A 7,844-nucleotide genomic window follows, 5' to 3' on the forward strand; every position below is an offset into this window, starting at 1 on the left:
GAATGTGTGGTAGCTTTATTTTTGGTGGCTTTAATCACCACTGCTTTAAATACATTGAGCAGAATATAATGATGATGCCTATAAGCAAGTACAGTCCTCTGAGTCTGAGAATACATTTGCCTCACTACATATCCTAATTGGGTGTCCTTTAATGACAGTGAAGCTTTGGTGGAAAAGGTCAGCAAATAACTGCACAGCTCAGAAAATTCACACATCATAATCCCAGTCCTTCAGCTTCCCTCTTCCCCATGCTATACACTCTTCGTCCCCAGACAGGAGCAAGTTACAGCTCTCCACCTCCTGTTTTCTTCCTGATGTTCTCAAATAAGACCAAAACAGCCCCCCTCTTGCTTAATTGAGCTTGGTTCCTATGATGCTGAGTATGTCACATCTTGTCAGAGCATTTATAGTTATTGACATTCATTTTATTAGAAAGAAACATTTGAAACAAAATCAATGCATTGCTCATGCAAGAAGCAGTAAAGTAATTTTGGACAGCATGGTAGTTTTGTCTGCAGCTGACACCTCTTTCCAGCTGTGAAAGCCCAGCTAGATGCTGCAGACTCTCAAAGGAGCAGTCAGTGAGGAGGTGGGAGAGACGAAGGAATAAACCTCTGCATCATAAAACAGATGTGGGAAAACAGAAACATGGGAAATGTTTCTCTTCCATTACGTGGATTGCCCATCATCTCAGTTCATGAGATCACAGCGCAGGTGCTTGGGTTTTTACTTGGAAAGGTGAAAGAACTGTAAGAAGAGTGTGAGAGCACAGGTGACAGTGCTCTGCTGCAAGGGTGGCCTGCAGGCATGACAAGTGAGAAGTGCATTTCCTACCCGTCTCAGAATTCGAACCTGAATTTCACCTTATTCATGATGAGGCAGGGGTTTAAATAATGACAGTGTAGTTTTATTTCTTCTTTTTAAAAAAGAGAAAATAAGTATATTTCTACTTGTCACAGATGTGAAGAAAAGCTAGAAAATACAACTTGAATGTTGCTCTAAAGGTCAAAAAATGAGACAGCAACTAAAAAGAGCCCAAGCTTTATTTTAATCTCCTGATATTTTTTCTAGCTAATTATATTATTCTGCTGGGTCCTGCAGTTTTTAAACATCTCGTATCACCAGTGCTCATTTGCACCAGTCACAAGGCTATGCTACAGCTCATACCCCTCCTCTGAGGTTTGCTCAGGGGTCAGCTCCTGTGAAGATGCTCACGTCAGAGCAGAAAGTGATGTGAAGCCTCTGGCTCTGCTCGCACCTCTTGGGGCACCAAGTGAGGAGAGATGTGGCAAGAAGGATGGCGCAGAAGGATTCTTGGCTCCTTGGCTTCATCTCTTCTGCTGCCACAGAACAGCGCCTTGAAGCAGTACCAATGCTGTGTCTTTTCACAGTGCAAAGGTGCTGCGGTTGCTGCAGCATCCTCAGAGGCATTTCTGCATGGTTTTCTTCTGGGTTCCTATGTTCAATGGCTGACAGACAAGTGCTTCGTGGGCTGATGGGCTGCACTTCGCACCAGGGTCTCACCACACACCTCAGACTATACCATCAGATGTAGTGCACTGTAGAAATGGATAAATGATGACATAGTTGAGACCACCCTTAATTCGGGGCCATTTGTCCTTTTTCCTAGCTGCAGAACTGAGAGAAAGGGCTGAATGATGACGATAAATGGTTGGAAACACCCTGAAAATGAGGGAAATAGCCTTCAATAGAGGTGAGGCCTCCTACCATATCTATTAAAAGTGTTCTGAGACACAGAAAGCTGTCCCCCATGTCTTGAAACCACTCACTTGGAGAGGAGTGCCAGAATGGTCTGGTCTCAAATGAACTCTTGTCGGCCACCTCTGGGTGAATCTGGTGCTCTACTCAGAAATGATCTCTTCTCTGCAACACAGTAAACATTAGCAGGAGTTTCTCAGTCACATGATTCCTTAGGTATTATTGTTTTAAAAGTAGAGCTTGCCAGCTTCTGTCACTGCGCACTATGCATCCAGGAGCAGAACTGGTCCCAGCACAGGCTGTCAAAGTGGGTCTTCGCAACAGGTCATTTTTTTTACTTTCTCATACACTGGCTAAGTCAAGCAAATTCCCTGGGGTAACTATTAATTGTTTTTGTTTAATTTCACATTTTGGTGCAGCTTTTAGGTGTCAGTGTCCACTGCAGCTGCTGGAGCTGGTCGCTAGACTGAGTACTGACCAAGAAAGTCTTGGCTGTGCAGTGTGGACCTCTGGTTTATCCTTCTGTAAATAAAGTAGAACCTAGCCCAGATCAGCAAAAATCATTGATTAAACATCCCCCCCTCCCAGAATAAAGGGATTTACTTTGAAGTCATTAAAATTGCAAAGGTGTATTCTATCTCCTCGTAAATTCCTATGCCTCAGTAGATGCTCAGGTTTCCCTCACACTGGGGAGGTCTAGCAATTAATTGCCTTAGCTTGCAAGTGGAGAGTCAGACTGCTACCTTGTCACCAGGCATTGTTTGTCTGTCAGGCTGCAGCCTTCCTAGGGGTCTACATGACTCCTTACAGTGAGGAGTGAGTGAGGAGTCCATCACAGTGGATGGACTGTGCACAGAGGTGCACTGCTCCAGCTCCAGTGTTAAGGGTTACTGACCCTCCTCCCAGTGAAGCCAGTGCAATTTTTGTGCCTATATAAATACTACATTTATATTCAGACCCATTTAGCCTTGTCTTCTGCTCTCTGCTTGAGAGGAGTGTATGTGTATATGTGCACATGCACAGGTATATGTATGCGTTTAAACTTGCCGGGTCTGCCTAGACCCAAGGCTGGGCAGCTCTAGCCCTGTCCACTTCTCGCCCAATAGGTGACACCACTAAAAGCCATGATGTACTTGGGCAACCTGGACTCTCAGTAGACTATAATCTCTCCCCTGGACCTCAAAATCTATCTATGGCAAATTTGAACTGTCTAGGCCAATCTCAGGCAGCCCGCCAGAGCTCATGAGTGTGTGCATGCAGTCCCATGTGTACAGCGAGTGCATGCTATGGGGCAATACCAAAGCACAACACTTTAAAACATGGAATACACCTCTCTTTTACACTGATTATCATTAAGATTTTACATTTGTTCTTGTTTCCTTTTTTCCCTGACTCTAAAAATAAGCTGTGGAGACTAACACACAGCTTCTGGACCCATTTTGGCCCTTTTCCACTATGCCTAAGGGTTTGTCTGCATTTGGTTATTCACTGAAATAGCAACTCTGGATAATGATATTGGCTTTACATATATATATATAAAGCAAGCAACAGAACAAAAAGCATTACACAGGCTTTGCTTGGCTACACAAAACAGATCAAAAGGAGCCAGTTATCCACACTGTTTGCCTAAAAGTTTCTTCCCATTTTCACTCATAACACAAGCACCCTGCTGCAATGGAAAGCTCCAGACAGAAACATTTTTCCTAGTACTTCAGCGGTTCTCATTTCTGGGTGGCAGCAGGTAAACTGTAGTGAAAACATGAGGGGACATTTTCCTTTTGTGGTTCCTTTGAGATTACCGAATAGTATTTCAGTATTTTCACTGCAGTACATCTCATTTTTTTCCTAACCACCTAATTGTAATTTCCTTCTTATTACTGGCAGGCATAAACTAGCAACCTGCAAGAAAATATGTCCAGTCCCAAGCTGTCTGCAATCAATATCTCATCTTGAGAGATAATCAGGTTTTTGGAGACAAATAATGGGTCTGTGATTCATCCCTGTGATTTTAATAGGCCAAAATTACACCTGTAGATGACAACCCTGTTAAGAACTAGGGTGCTTGAGACGAGGATCTATATTTTGCAGTGTGGGTTCCATTCTGACATTTTAAATACTCTTACACTGACTTATCTGAGTGAGAAAATAAGTCCCTTGGACAATACGGATAATTTGGTTTAGCTTTTTACAGGATGAGTTGCCCATGTGCATTCTCTGTTTCCTTGGATACTAGAGATTTCATGCCACAGTTCAGCCACACGTACATTTTCTATTCCATTACAGCACCTAGAATATGAATGAAAAATCCTCAGAAATTGTTAAGACATGAACAAGACTGCAGGTGTAACCTCAAGCAGGAGCCTCCTAGACAGGGTCAGATAGAAGCGGACAGGGAAGGCAGAAAGTTCATCATCTGCATAGGCGCAGTGTGGGTCCATTCTGACATTTTAAATACTCTTACACTGACTTATCTGAGTGAGAAAATAAGTCCCTTGGACAATACGGATAATTTGGTTTAGCTTTTTACAGGATGAGTTGCCCATGTGCATTCTCTGTTTCCTTGGATACTAGAGATTTCATGCCACAGTTCAGCCACACGTACATTTTCTATTCCATTACAGCACCTAGAATATGAATGAAAAATCCTCAGAAATTGTTAAGACATGAACAAGACTGCAGGTGTAACCTCAAGCAGGAACCTCCTAGACAGGGTCAGATAGAAGCGGACAGGGAAGGCAGAAAGTTCATCATCTGCATAGGCTTCTCAGTGGTGCTCCCTCTTGCTTTTCTAAGCAGGTAAGACTTACATAGGAATATTCTCTTTCCTTCACCATTCTGAAGCTGCAGGTGTTTTTGCTTTTGGTATCCACCTGACTGACTGCTCAAAATATAATGAATTAGACCATGGGCGTAGTTTGGACTAAAGGCCAGTCCAATGCATTTTCAAAGCAGTTTTCATAAGCCCTTGCACAATCACAATTGTGTGATAAAAATCGGAAGTTCCATCCTCAAAGCTACACTTAGGTGTGCAGATTGATTTACTAATCTTATGAACCAGTTTACAGACAAATTCACTCTTTTCAGACACTCATGCAATTACTGAATTTCTGAATATTTGCCTAGCATTTTCTAAGTCTTTTACAAGTCATGAATATTTTCCCAAAAATGGACAGATTACTGACTAATTCCAAGTTAGTTGATAATAATAACAACAAAGCTGGTTTAAATAGTCTTATAAAATTTCACCAGAGACTTGTTTATTCTGGATGAAAAGGCAGGGAAGACCTAGAAAAACCTGGTGAGTACTTTCCAAAGAGTTCTTCCATCTTTAGGTGGCGGTTTCTTCGTGTTTAGTAAACGTAGATGGACTTTTTCCATTAATTTGTTGAGTTATTTTGAAAACCCAAACAACTTTTATCATTTACAATGTCTTACAGCAAGGAGTGATACAAGTTAATTGTGTGTTTTGTGAAGAGCCACCTCCTTGTGCTCATCTGGAACCTACCTACATTTATTTCAGTCAATGTCCCCAAAGTGATGTGTTGGAAGACACACCTCTTTCTCTCTACCTCTTTGCAATTTCAGCTTTCTTCAGAGGGAGGGTAACGTGTGTGAGCTGGGGAGTGCCAAGGCTCTGCACTGGTCACTGAATGGGGAAAGCAAAATGCCATTACAGGTGACACAGGATTTCACTAAAGCGCTGAGGTATATCTTATCTCCTTTTTCACATCAGTGATGGTTGATGCTTGGTGTCAACGTTTTCACTGAGAGACCACCACTGACACCTGCATGTCCCTTAAGCCACATGAGGATTTCACTGACACTGGGGGATCTGACAAATTTGGAGCCACTTTGCAATGGCAACATCTGCCTAATGGGGGCAAAGGCCAGCATGAATCAAGCCATTGTAGCAAAAGGCCCTGGCCTCCTAGCTGGATTCCCCAATGTGTTCAGGGTCTCTTGTTTCCAAAAGGCATCAAGCCTTGGAACAGCTCGCGGGGTAGTAATATCCTAGAAAATGCATTAGAACTCAATTTGTAACTAGGCCTGCAAACTTTATTTTTATTGGTAATACCGTAGAAGAAGTCCTAACAAGGATGATGGCCCCCTGCTGCATTAGAAGAATGCTGGCTTGCAGTTGGAGAGGGTTCCTTCATTGGGAAGCCTGTTTAAAAGCAGGATCATTAACTCCAATTCCCTCCCAGGAGAGTGGCTTGCTTCATGACTAATGCTCAGCACAGTTAAGTGGCACAGCTAGAGTTCTTGGCAAAGCAGCATATGGTGTTTTCAAGCACTGTAGATGTTTCATTGCATGTTTCCCACTCTGTTACCTCGCGACACTGCAGGGCACCTCTTTGCTCTGTTTATCATTGTTGCGCTAGTCCTTTTTACCTTTGTTTTCAAATGTTAATTATTTACAGTAATGATACTAGAAATTCATAATACAAAGATAGATATACGTGTGTATGCACCATTTTGGTGGTTTCTTGTAATTGAGACTCCAAACTATGCAAAAGCTTTTTGATGCCAGACTCTGCCACTACTTTCCATCATATTGTGCGTGCTACTCATGAGTTGAGGACTCTTTGTGCAAAGCACTGAGGCCTTGGTTTTATGCCAGCTAGAAACTCAATACACTTTTTGACTGCTTGGTATGTGTCCTTTGGAACAATAGCATTTTCATTTGCACAAGTGGCTTTTACATAAATAAGCCTGGTTCAGAGGCAGGCAGAAAGATACATACACACACAGAGCAATAAAGCCCAGCCATGCCAAGGGGGGCTTACCAGTTAGCACAGTGTGTTAATTCAGGGAACCACATTTGCCCTGTCTGGAAAAGCCATTGTGATATCTTCTCCAGAGCCTAATGAGCCAGTCCCAGAAAAATCCTTGTGAGTCATCAGTTTCCATTTGCACAAACGTGGTGTTAAATGAAATGAGAGAGGCAGATAATCTGTTTACGTTCACAGGACTCATGCTAGAGTGAAATGCAATGCTTCAGAGGGGGTCTACAGGGGTGCAAACTGCACTAACCTGGACTGCTGAGAATGGAGGTGGACTCACCAAAGAAGCCAGGTGGCTGTAACGTTAGTTCTCTTACCAAATCAGTGTCCCATTTACTTCTTGTGCATACACTGAGGAACAAGGAAGGAGGGTTTTTTGCTGGGGTCTTCTTGAATCTACTAAAATTTCCATCCTCTGAACATTTAAGAGAACAGCTTGTCATATGAACCAAACAGGAGTCTATGATAGCAGTACTAATGTTAATAGGCATGCTGCCCTGCGGAAAATGAGGACCTTTTTGTTTTTTCAACAGTACGTGGCCAAATCATCGAAAAATGATTCATGCACAATAAGAAATCTGGCATGAAAAATGTACATAAATGTAGGGCACCACTCTCCACTGTAAGCCGGCTCCTCCACCCTGGTTTCGCAGTGTCACCCAGCTCACAGCAGCAGTGTGGCATCTCATGTGCAGAGAGCCCCGGCATCACCTTTGCTTCACCATTCTTGCTCCCTGCAGAGACCATTTCACAGAGAGGGGCCAGAACCAAGGCACCCTTTTGCCCCAGAAATCTTCAAGCTGCTGAAATTGTCCCAGGATGGCGCTGCTACCAGCCATTATGCATAGAGACCCTGAGTCTGATCTACATTGGCCCCTCACTACAAGAAGGACGTTGAGGTGTTAGAGCGTGTCCAGAGAAGGGCAACGAGGCTGGTGAGGGGTCTGGAGAACAAGTCTTATGAGGAGCGGCTGAGGGAACTGGGGTTGTTTAGTCTGGAGAAAAGGAGGCTGAGGGGAGACCTCATCGCTCTCTACAACTACCTGAAAGGAGGTTGTAGAGAGGTGGGTGTCGGTCTCTTCTCTGAAGTAACAAGTGATAGGACGAGAGGAAATGGCCTCAAGTTGCACCAGGGGAGGTTTAGATTGGACATGAGGAAAAAATTTCTTTACTGAAAGAGTGGTGAAACATTGGAACAGGCTGCCCAGGGAAGTGGTGGAGTCCCCATCCCTGGAGGTATTTAAAAGACGTGTAGATGAGGCGCTTAGGGACATGGTTTAGTGGGCATGGTGGTGTTGGGTTGACGGTTGGACTCGATGATCTCAGAGGTCTTTTCCAACC

At 43.5% G+C, this 7,844-nt stretch overlaps 1 long non-coding RNA gene across 1 annotated transcript in view; it reads right to left on the minus strand.

Annotated features, from left to right (window-relative positions):
- Positions 1 to 1,027: 1,027 nt before the first annotated feature.
- The window catches only part of LOC109279628, a 29,272-nt gene continuing 22,455 nt past the window's right edge, over positions 1,028 to 7,844 (minus strand). Inside the window, exon 3 of the long non-coding RNA XR_002086260.1 lies at positions 1,028 to 1,559. This is a non-coding gene — a long non-coding RNA (uncharacterized LOC109279628). The remainder of the gene's footprint in view (positions 1,560 to 7,844) is intronic.

Source organism: Aptenodytes forsteri, unplaced genomic scaffold (assembly GCF_000699145.1).
Source record: "Aptenodytes forsteri isolate BGI_AS27 unplaced genomic scaffold, ASM69914v1 Scaffold69, whole genome shotgun sequence".
Classification (NCBI taxonomy): Eukaryota; Metazoa; Chordata; class Aves; order Sphenisciformes; family Spheniscidae; genus Aptenodytes; species Aptenodytes forsteri.